Genomic DNA, 12,266 nt, shown 5'->3' with positions numbered 1-12,266 from the left:
ACTATAACCTAAAACTTTGCCTTGCAAGGTGGTGGTATTGTGGATTTATTATGTCATTGCTTGTAGTAACTGGAAGTATGAACACTTGGAAGTACAAATGCATATACCTAAACAGGTTACAAAATGAAAGCAGCTGGTATTTCTTAAAATTAAGTATTAGTATAACTGCTACCGTGATTCATGCTGACTATCAAATTTGATCTGGCACAAGCTGTGATGCATCTGCTCTGCTGAGTATCAGAAACTGTTGAGGAGGAAAACCAGCACAAAATTCTGCCTACAATTCTTATACATGTACCATCTTTAAGCATTTCATGGCATATTGTTATTGTGTTTGTTGTTTATTTTTCTGTCAAATAAAAAAATAGCTCAATTTAAGACTTTAAAAGAAGTATCGGCAGTGCATATAGGCCCATATACTATATATATAAAATAGAAACCTTGGCTAGATTTATAACTCTCTGTTGTTGCAAATATTTAAAATTGTTTTAATCTTATTGAGTCAGATTAAAACATGTTTTTCTTTTTTCGTCGTCTTGAGGCTTCTGCTTTGTGAATCAACCCCTTAGCACCCACCTTCTGTAACTCGTGCAAGGCTTTGCTGTAACAGCCTGACTGACCGCCCGGGGTCAGAGCCATCTGCCTTGAAAATTCTCATCTTTAGCTACAGATTGGTGAGCATGTTCAGAGACTGCCTGCTTATTTGTAATTCTCATTATCTGAATTAAAATATATGTCCTACATGCAAGCTGTTGGGTAAGTTACACGGCTGTGAGGCACTGCCAGACCACCCCGTTGTGAAACAGTATTTTGAGTTAGCGTCACAAAACAGTCATCATCGTTGCTTCTCTACCCACAAGACTCACTAGGAACCTGACTACGTCTTCATCCGGTAACGGTGCAGATCCCTGTGGAATCTTGGCAACCACTTTTTTTATTTATTTTTTTTCTTTTCAGGAGAATTACCTCTGAAGCTCCTGAAGTGGAACCGTGCAGAATGGGATTGGCACAGGACAAAGCGACACTCAGCCGTTGCCATTTGAAGTTCAAATCAGCAGCCAGGAGAAAAACTGGGGGCTGGAAGCCTGTCGCCGTGCACCGGCGTCTCCAAAAATGCCTTTTCAAATCTAAAATAGGCTAATTACTTAAGCTCTATTAGGTTGCATCAAGAGCTATTAAAAGTTATTATTACTAGGGACTCTGCTCAAGCACAGACTGATGAGGCAAATAAAATAAACAATGGCTCTACGAGGCAGAAAAGAAACAAAAAAGAGGAAAAGTACTGCATATTTATTGGTCAAAAACAACTTCATTGTGTCCACTCCCTGCTGAATCCTGTTGCTGTGAAAGCAGCCTGTCACATCCTCTGACATGTGTCCATTCCCACCGAGGGTGAAGCTTCTTCTGTCAGCTACTACCAGTTACAACAACGCTGCTGCTGACTCAAACAGAAGATAGGACAAAGGCTCAATAAAATGTGGCTGTAAGCATTGTTATTGCACATGTGGTATTGTGAAATCCACACAGCTGTTCATCATGTTTGTGCAACCTATAATCAGCAAGATTAAGGCCTTGTCCACATGGGAATGGTTTTGTGAATATGTAATATATTTTTTTTTATTGTTTCAGCCTTGTGTCCACACAGAAGCAGCCCCTAAACAGCATTTAAAATAATAAATAGGTTTCCAGAGTAAAAAAAAAAAAATCTTACAATGCCACCTTTGAGTTTTTGTGTAAACAACTGAACACAACCTTTTGAAAACTTTGTCTTGAACCCACCTCTTACCTACAACCCCAAGCCTGACAGACCTAACGATAATCACAAATTGCAGGCTTGTGTTTGTGCTGCAGATGTAAGTTTTTCAATTACAGCAAAACCTTAATTTACCATTTTACTTCAATAAACCCTTCTCATTACACCAAACAATCTAAGGCCAAACATGTTTTTAATCACTTAATTGAAATTTCAACAACACTAGAGCAAATGTTGCAGAATAAACTACAATATACATCAAGCACATATTTAAAAAAAATCATAGGAATTAGGAATAGATTTAAAAGACTGTCACTTGTGTTTGAAGAAACAACTCTGATATGCTTTAAACATTGCGAGGAAAACCCTTCCATCCAGCCACCCCTCACTGGGCCTGAAAATCATCCATTATGCCCAAATATTGGGACTGATACGTTCTGGACTTTTATGATCTTGTAGCTTAATGTGACACAAAGTAGAAGTTCCTCTTCATCATCAGTCTGCAGAAGGGTCATCCATTTCAAAAGGATAGTTATGATCTTTCGAGGTGCGGTGTAATGCAAAATTGAGGACCGTGTACAATTTTCCAAAAGAGCATTTGAATGAACCACTGTGAAAAATTCGAGACTGAACTTTTTTAAAGATGGCAGCAATCCACTTCATTCTTGGCCCGGTTGGACTAGCCGTTAGCTTGTCAGTCCAATCAGAATGAAACTGTATTTCCCCAATTTGATGTAGTTTAAAGAGCCATCTATACCAGGTAAGGCATTAATGGTTCATAACCTTTCCACGGGACCTGAACTATCCCTTTAAGTTTTATCATGTGCGCTTTGCAGCTGTGTTTGTTTGACCTCCACTGTTCATCCACAAAGTTAGACGAATCTGTAATTAGTACCACACGCTCTTTCTTACTGCTCAGCAGTACTTCATGCATCAGTGACGTGTGAATGGAAATGACATTTGACGTGCATCCGCTTTCACTCCTCTTCCTGACTCATATAGAAAGATCTTTGTTGTTTTGTTTTTTTTGTATTTTATCCTTGAGCATAAATGTTGACAGCGTCTCATACTGTTCACCTGCTGTTTCCAGGGCAACCCCATCTCCGCGATCCTCACTGTGAAGTAACTTTGAGGATGTCACAGGACTTATCCTTCAGCACAAAAGAGTGCAGGCTCGGTTAAACCAGGTCAGAACTCTTTTCTTTTTTTTTGTTTACAACTACGACACGATCAAAGAACATTTTTAATCTTTAGACTAATTCCTGCTTTTCAAAAATGCTCAAAACACACTTCATCGGGTGAACATGAAATAAGAAAAGAAGTGTGTCTAATCCCACCCGTCCTCCAGCAGCCCTCACAAACCCAAACAGTACAGTCACTAATTGACTCACTGAACCCAATTCTCACCTCTTTTATTCCTAATTCATCTTGTGTAAAAGCTACAAAAGCATCATAGATGAGGTAAAAGCTGTTTTTTTATCCTTCCACTAAGGCAGATATGACGATTGCCATTTGTTTTTTTGTCTTTTCGCCTGCAAGATTGTTAAAAAAATACAAGGTTAAAATCCAAACAATTGCTGATAAGTGGAATGTGCCAGAAAAGAAGCATTAAAAAGTGGCACAAATCCAAACACTTTCTCTAAAACTGTGAAACAATACATTAGCCTTGATGTAGGACATGCTCTGAGAGTCACTGTTTCAGTTTTTATTGCCCGCTGAGAATCATCCTCAATAGATTTTCTGAGTGTTCACAATATCGCACAAGATTGTGCATAACATAACAGACAAGGTTTGCCCAAATCGGCCGTAATCTTATGCTCTTTTCTGTGATTAGGATGATTTTAGTCTAAAACTCTGGCGTGAAACGTGGCAGGCGATGTGCATTCCTTCAAGGAATGCGAGGCCTTTAGATATCAGAGGACTTTATTAAAAGCTATGAACAACAATTCAACTTTGATATGAAGGATCCATAATCCAAAACTTAGTGTTTACAAAACTACAACAGATGAAAACAAGTTGGTGTCTAAAGGGAAGGGAGAAATGGTTTTGTACCACTTCAGAGCCACAGTTCTTGCTCTCACACACTGGCCTATAACTAAATTTTAGGTTCACTTCAAAGGAGCCATAAAACTTCCCGTTTGAGTGTTCAGAGGAGAATACGGCTGAAGACGGTAAATCCCTCAGTCTTTTTCCTTGGAGAAAACTTGATTTATTTTAAAATTCTGTTTTGTGCCATTGCTCCAGGTGAAGCCTTTTAATCCTGGACAAGCTGTAGGTCTCACTCAGTCCTCTCATCCCTTCCCTTCAGTTTGAAGAATTGTCACCTTTCTCCTCCACCGTGATCCGTGTCACTCTCGTCTAATCAGCTTGCATAAATATTCAGCAGACCAACCTGTGGGTTCGTGATTATTAATGAGACCCAAATGAAGTGTGAGCATATAAGACGTGCAGGTGGGGTCTCTGCTTCACATTTGGCTCTTTTTAAATACAGTCTTGTGTGTACTGAAACACCAGGAAGCTGATAATTCATCCTCTGGGCAGCAAATCTACCGTACCGCTTCAAATTTAAGAGGAGAAAAGTGCTGGTAAGAGACAGGAACAAGAATCAGTGAAGGAAAGGACTGCATATCGTCTGCCGCCTTTCATGCCAGGCCACTCAAAGGATATGTTGTGAATCACTTTCAGCTACTACCACACCAAATCTTAGCTCAATATCAATAAAATTGACAGCATCATAGCCATTTTGGAATTGGCTAATGTCAAGGTTTTAGGCAAAATGTCTCTTGGAATGAGTAGCAATCAGAACGTGTTGAGAAGGACTTTCAACTACGTACTACCAAACCAACATTTAGCTCAGTATCTGTAAAACTAACTGAATTTGACTTTTTTATGTCATTTTTTAAAGTCAGTCAGCTGTGGTAGCCATCTTGAATTGGGTTGACTCCTAAAGTTAATAATCTGTAGATGTTCCTTCACACACACACGAGGAAAGTGGAAAAATTTAATTTAAAGTTTCATTTAGATCTTTTGAAGTGGAGTTCTATGGAAAGGTAACGAAACAATGAACTATCTGTGAACTGTCGCTTTAGACATATCATCAAACTGAAGACATTCACAAGAGTAGTAAGCGTGAATGTGCAGAAAGAGAGAGAGAGAGAGAGAGAGAGAGAGAGAGAGAGAGAGAGCCTGAGAAATCTGAGCGAGATGTAAAAGACAGTAAGTGAGAACATGCTCCTGGGGGGATTTTGGAAAGCAGCGGGCGAGTGTCTCCAGCTGCATCCTAAAAGGACTTATAGTCTTAATGGCTGCCTGCTCCACATTTAGCATTAACACAGCCCCCCGCTTATCCTCAGCCAGGACATGAAGCATGACAGGACCGAAGGCTTTAGACACACCCTGATCCCCTCTGCAGGACAGCTGACTCTGGCCTGCTGCGACTTGCCAACCAATTCTGCTTGACACTTAAAGAAAAAAAAAAGTGCTGCACACCCTGGCCTTACTAGACTTTTATAACGAGGGGCTTGAGATAAGAACAGGCTGCTAGTCAGAAAGTAATGATGGTTCCCCTGAAAGAAAAGTGGCTCTTTTACAGAATTCGGAGCCTAATTTCCATGCTAATGACAGTGATGGATCTATGATCCCATTGTGTCAGAAAGGATCTTACCCCTCCTTATCTTTTCATCACAACTCACCAAAATTATTGTCATTAATCTAAAAATAATTAAAGGCCTAGCATTTCTAAAAGAAAGGCATATCGCCCGCTGCCTTTTATTCCAGAGTTTTGGACTAAAATCATCTTATGTGTTGAAATGGAGTTGGAGCTGTTCTGGTCAAATCTTGAATGTTATGTCATGCACGATCTTGTGTGATAGCACTAGATATCGCTATTTTTCTGTTAACTACTGTTGATTTAGTTATAGGGACCATCTTGAATTGGACTGAATCTAAAAATTAATCATTTGTAGATGTGCATCCAATGATATCTTTCTGAAACTTTCATTAAAATCTGTCCAGTGGTTCATGACACATTTTGCCAACTGACAAACATGACTGACTCCAACAGTTAATGCTGATGTTTTAAGTGAAAACATTGCACTTGGAGTATGTGTTGTGAATTACTCTCATCTGCAGCGACAACACATTATAGCACAATATCTGTAGAACTGACTGAATTATAGTCTTTTTGTATTTTCTAAGGTGAGTTGGCTGTGGTGGTCATCCTAAAGTAAATTAACTCCAAAAGGTAATTAGTTCTAGATGCACATCCAGTGATTACTTTTTGGGAGTTTCAAAAAAAGTCTGTCCAGTGGTTAATAAGATATTTTGCTAACAGACAGATAGAGTTGGTTGCAAAACGTTAATGGCAATAATTTAAACAAAGATTTTTATGTAATCTGATAGCACTCACAAGATGTGTTGGAGATCAGTTTCAGCTACTACCACACCACATTTTAGCCGAATATCTGTTAAATTGTGTTTTTATGTTCAGTTGGCTCTGGCAGCCATCTTGAATCGGGTTGACTCAAAAAGTCAATCAGCTGTAGAGTTTCATGAAGTGATAATTTCCTGCAAGTTTTATTAAAATTCTTACAGTTGTTCATGAGATAATTTGCTAACATACAGACACACACACACACACACACAGTGGGAAAAACATTATTGCCCGCCTTTTGCCTGTAGGCAGCGGGCGATAAATACCGAATGCCAGTCATTGTTTTAAAGAGACCATTGGGAGCAGGCTGGACAGCAGAGATGGGGGGAGGGTGAGACAGCAGGTCACTGCAGAGGAACCTTTGGAGATTAATGACCCAGAGGAAGCTGGCACGAGCAGGAGAGCATAAAGACATATTAGACGCAGCCACGAGCTTGCGCACGTCCTTTGTGTGTTTTGGAGGGGGTCTGCCAATAAGCATAAAGCATAAAATGCTCATTAAATCACAGAGCTGTGGTCATTCAGTTATAGAATGGTGTGTGTGTGTGTGTTTGTGCTCACCATTAGTCACTGATTTACATGGAGAGCAAAGGCACTGTATCTAGCTCTGAGTTACGACTTCAATTACAGCAGCAGCAGGGCACGCGAGAGTGTCTGTGTGCACGCATCAAACACACATATAAGTTCAGACCCACACACACAGGTGCTTAAGAGAGATGGAGGGACACAGTGCGGAAGATCTCATTGTGTCGACAGATTGGGCCGAACAGGGAAACGAAGCCCAGATTGGATTAGCTTTGACAGAAAAATGTGGCCGTGTGAGTCCGTACGAGAAGGAGAGTGAGGGTTCTCTCTTCTGAAGGAGAAGACACGATGGCGAGGAACCTGTCCTTGAATGCCTGAAACAGACGTGATTAATCAAAAGCCTTTTATGAAATTATTTTCTGTTTCAGCGCACCCCCCTCCTAGTCTGCATTTATCACACACTATGACCTTCTGTGCTCCTGTGTGCGCGGAAGACAGACAAACTAAAAGTGCGCTCTGATTATTTGAATATGCAAAGTATAAACTGGAGACTAAACAGTGAAGCGGCGTGTCGAAGACATGCATGCTGTGTGCAATCAGGTGAGCTTGGAGCGACTGCAAACCTCCCTCCCCCTGCAACACAGAGGGTGCTCAAACAATAGCATCAGTATAAAGCCACTACTATCTGAAAAACATCTAAAGCTGACACATACTTCCTGTTTGAATAAAAATATGACTGAAAGAAGCAATTGTGTGTAGAGGAAGGAAGGAAGGAGGAAATTATAAAACGCTGAAAAACCACAAGAGTAAGAAAGAGGTCGGGGGGCATGAAGAGGGAAACTAAGTGAGAGCGAAGGGGAGAGGAAACATTAGAGACCATATAAGGAGAGTTGAGGACAAAATGTGGCAAGATAGAAAGGAGTGGCAGCGAGGAAGGCCTTAATGAAGACAGACGGCTCCTATTTATACCCTGATAAGCGGGAATCTCCAATTACGGTACTGAAGCAAACACCATCAATAAACGCTAAGTGGCAACTACATCAGTTGCATGAAAGTAGCTCTGCTTGTACAGATCTTAAACAGGAGGACACCTTTAAAGCAATACTTCAAATCCTTTTGAAGTGGGGTTGTGTGGAAAGGTGATGGCGAGAGTTAGAAGGAGTTAGAAAAAGAGGTGTTTCTCCAATTCATCTTCTTTCCATTCGCTCCCTGTGTTCATAATAGAATTTAAAATATTGCTTCTAACTTGCAAATGGTCTTAATAACCAAGCTCCACATTATATTAAAGATACTATTGTTCCATATTTTCCAAACAGAGCACTTCACTGTAAGACTGCAGGTTTAATTGTGGTTCCTAGAGTTCCTAGAGAAAATAGGTGGTAGATTTTTCAGTTATCAGGCTCCGATCTCGAACCAACTTCCAGTTTCTGTCCATGAGGATGATACTCTCTTCTTTTAAGACAAGGCTTAGAACTTTCCTTTTTGATAAATCTTATAGTTTGGGGTTGCTTGGGTTCCTTGAGCTATCCCTTAGTTATGCAGCTATAGGCTTAGACTGCTGGAGGACACACTGACCACATTTCCTCACTCTGTCTGCTGTCACAAACCCGTGTTTTTCTTTCAATGAAAATTACACCGTGTTTGTCTGCGTCTCTTCCCTGTCCTCTTAAGCCCCAAATAAAGTAAGGACAAGATAGCTAAAGCTGTACCAAAAATGCACAACCTAAGAGAAGGATGCAAATACTTAACAAGTCATCTGTTTCTGCATCATGATGTTTGGATATGTGAGCGGAAGGTAGCCTGGAAAGTGTAGGTGGGAGAGAAGAAATGATGAGAAATTCAAAGTGGGACATCTCTCCCCATTAGGACCATCATCATTCTAACTCAGCCAATAACCAGACGGTCTTAATATCCCACTCCTCATGCCAGACCCACAAGCACAAATGTGCAACTGCACACACTCAGATGATGAGGGGGGAAAAAAAGCATTGATCTCCCCAAATCATCATTAATCTACACGGCAGTTCTATTAGGGAAGATTCTGCATAATTAGTTTTTGCGTGTTTTCCGTGACTGTGTGTGTATTGGCATGTGTGTAGTTTGGAGTATGAGTTGATGATATTAGATTGTGTACCAGAGACAGGGACTTCCCTGGTGATCTGCCATGCTGAACATGTGTTTGCCATTATTACATTTCAGGAAAGAGACAAAGAGAAAACTCAATCAGCTGAAATCTAATATTTCTTCCGCTGCATATTGTGTGTTTATGTTACTGCATTTTTGTGCATTTGTGGATACATCCTTTGGTGTGAAGGCTAATATTTAATAATGTTCCATCATAAGATAATTACACTTTTGCTTTGGGAGGTAACCCCGCAGTGCATTTAGACGTACTGCAGGTTTTTGTAGGAAGATGAGGTTTGTTCTGCTGTGTGTAAGAGCTTTCCGTTTGTAGCCCTTTGTGGATAATTCAAACCTAACTGCAGCAGAGTGCTGACCTTGTAATAACTATTGTTGTACGTGTCTGTGCAGACATGGTGGTCTGCATCTCTGGTGTGACCCATGGGACTTGGACACAGGCAGCACGCTGCTAATCCAATCTGGACCAGAAGGCAACCTTAGGAGACACAGTTTGAGGGAAACATGCCGACCTGCTGACTGCTTCTGTGTGTGTTCGGTTCAGTTCTTATCTATAGCCAAAATGTCCCTCCTTGTAATTGAATGGATTTGACAGTTTGATTTTTGATCCTTGTTTTCTCGGTTTGCTCTTGAACATCTACAACAGTTTAATAAGGGGTGTCATTTTTCAATTTGAAACCTTTGTGTTCATCTCTACTTCTGAATGCAAGTTATTGATGACAGACCAACAGAAAGCTGAGGGAAGCAGTTTAGCTGTTGTGCTTCTGGGATGTCAGGGGTAGAGTAGCCTTTTGGATGTATATATGCACAGTAAGCACAGAGTTCTCTGGGGCACATCCCAAAGGGCCACGAGCATTCACGCAATAAGTTTGACATACAAAGCAGCATGTACGTGTGAGGGCACATTTTAACGCCTCTCAACATATCAGGTCAGATGCTGTGCTTGCTCACACCTAATTACACACACAGTTAAACACTTTATCATCCTCAAACACTTTAATCAAGGGCAACTGGGCTTCTTTTTTGGCATCCAAGAAGCTTTCTGAATTTAAACTGAATAATGCATACCACTTTGCACCTTAGTGTATCTGATCAAAACATCTCATATGTTAGGCAGGTTAACAACAACTAATGACTCTCAAGAGGAATAGGACGGTCAGAGATTTACATGTAGTATAAATGACACACAACATTAATGACTCTACAACAACTTTAAATTTGGTTCGAGCAAACTCATGTCACTTGCTCCTCCTTCACATGGCACCGCCTACTCCTGGGTGAAAACAAGAATAACTGGTTACAAACTGGAATTAACTGCTGCAGCGTTGTGTCTACAAGTTTCTGCCTTGTATTTTGCATAGCAAATATTTTAAAAATACATCAAATTGTTTACTTTGCGAATAAAAGGGGAGATTTGTGACTTTGGTCTAGCTGCAGAGAGCATATGCTGCTGCAGATTCGCAGTCATCCAGCACATGGTAAATAAAACAAACAAACAAACAAACAAACAAACAAAACCAAGTGGACAGAGTAATAGTCTAACTGTTGTTGTTCTTTTCCTACATCTCTTGAATCAGCTGCAGAGAGGATTCCAATGGTAAACTGTGGAAATTTTTTTGTGTCATCAATATTTCTATGTCTATAGTCACCACTTGGATCAGCTATATGATGTTATTCTTTCTAAAGTAAGCTTTGACTTGTTCTGGAGTTATTTTAAACTTCTTATTTTTTGACTAAGGTCACAAGTCTAAAGACATCTGCTGCCACTGGATAACCCACCGAGAAAAATATTAGTAAGCATGCTGTATAAAATTGATCTACATACAACTTCAACACTGGGCAGACAACCAAAATACCAAACTAAAGCTGTTCATCAATGGAGACAAATATGACACAATAAACACTATATATCTCAATATGAAGTTGTTGTGTTGTTCATTCAATTTCATGAAGTTTTAATCATATTTATAAATTGGGATTGTTGATTGGCTGTTATATAAATTGTTTAATTATATAATTGTTACCATAATAGGTCATATTATTTTGGCACTTAAACAAGCTTTGCAGCATTATCATTGTCTTATTTGATGCTGTTTTATCAGAAGTTGCACTCACTGCCAGTCAAAGTGGAGGGGTTGTTTTCACACAAAACAGTGGAGAGAGCAGCCAAAAATATGAGCCAGTCATTTTAGCTACGATGGGTTGGTAAATCAGTGAGGGAAAACAAATAAGAAGGAAAAAAATGTCCTATATACTAACAGATCAAACACTTGTGTGAAATAAAGTGTTTAACCCTCCAAAAATGGAAACTGAAAAAGTAGAAGAGAGAAGAGAAGACTGGCCTGGACGGACTAGGGCCTCGATAAGCAGCGAGATAAAAGAATTACTTACTCTCCTCTCCCTGATGAGATAGTGCCCTTACACGCAGAATGATCACGCTGTTACGGTTACTGATTGGATTTCTCTTGCCAACAGATCACATCGCCACGGATACCGATGGCATTACCAAGGTAACTGATCACTCTGTCAAGGAGGCAGACACTGCTGGAGAAAGAGAGTGGAAAGAAACCCCCAACCAAAGGTCTGCCTGCATGGGTGTTTGTATTCCCTAGGATTTTACTGGTTAAGTTAGATTAAACTACTGGTTAAGGGGTTAAAGATTCAGGAGAATCACTACCAAAAGGTTCAGGCAGGCAATTGTGTTTCACATGAATAGTTAAGGTTAGAGTGTGCGTCCTTAGCCAATACAGCACATTTTCTAAAGCTGTGTTTCTTTCTCCGAGTCTATTTACATCGGTTTGCATTTGTTTGTGCTCCTGAATCAATAGCAGCATCATGGGTGAGAGTCTACCTATATAATACATGTGACAGAATGTCCCTGGCTCACTTTAAAGTGGTATTGATCATCGCAGTCTGCCTCCTAACGTTGAACAGCATCTCATATATCCTCCCCTAAACATGTGGGAGGCCTTCTCGAATGCATTGCTCATGGTTACAAATATAACACTGCTGACCAACACTTTAAAAACGCTACATGATTGCTGAGTTTTTATTGCAACAAGTTGAAAACCCACATCTTATCCCTCCCACATACCTTGCTCATATTCTTCCTACTAAATCCAACAAATTTGTGTCCCACTGGTATGCAGCTACCACATTTCTTTGCCGGGCAGCTTTAAAAGCTTAAAGGAATGTGGATTTTTTTTTATTAATAGAATGACATTTTGCCTGAGGCACATTCACCTGAATAAATGGAAAACCGTGCTGCTGAGGCACAACAGGCTGGGCTAAATTGGGCAAATGTGAGTTTGCGCTGTGTGATTTTTGCTGTTTGTGTTCTTCCTCTAATTAGCCTCTGTCTAAATGGGTTTTTCTCACTCTGTGTGTGTGTATGAGTGTGTATGAAGCACAAAGGGC

At 40.2% G+C, this 12,266-nt stretch overlaps 1 protein-coding gene across 1 annotated transcript in view; it reads right to left on the bottom strand.

The window, feature by feature from the left end:
• The window catches only part of igsf3 (immunoglobulin superfamily, member 3), an 87,279-nt gene that overhangs the window by 8,084 nt on the left and 66,929 nt on the right, over window positions 1-12,266 (bottom strand). The gene's annotated exons all lie outside the window — the stretch shown is intronic.

This window comes from Kryptolebias marmoratus, linkage group LG6 (assembly GCF_001649575.2).
Source record: "Kryptolebias marmoratus isolate JLee-2015 linkage group LG6, ASM164957v2, whole genome shotgun sequence".
Classification (NCBI taxonomy): domain Eukaryota; kingdom Metazoa; phylum Chordata; class Actinopteri; order Cyprinodontiformes; family Rivulidae; genus Kryptolebias; species Kryptolebias marmoratus.
Note: the sequence above shows the minus strand (reverse complement) of the source record. Positions and strands in the feature narration are given on the sequence as shown.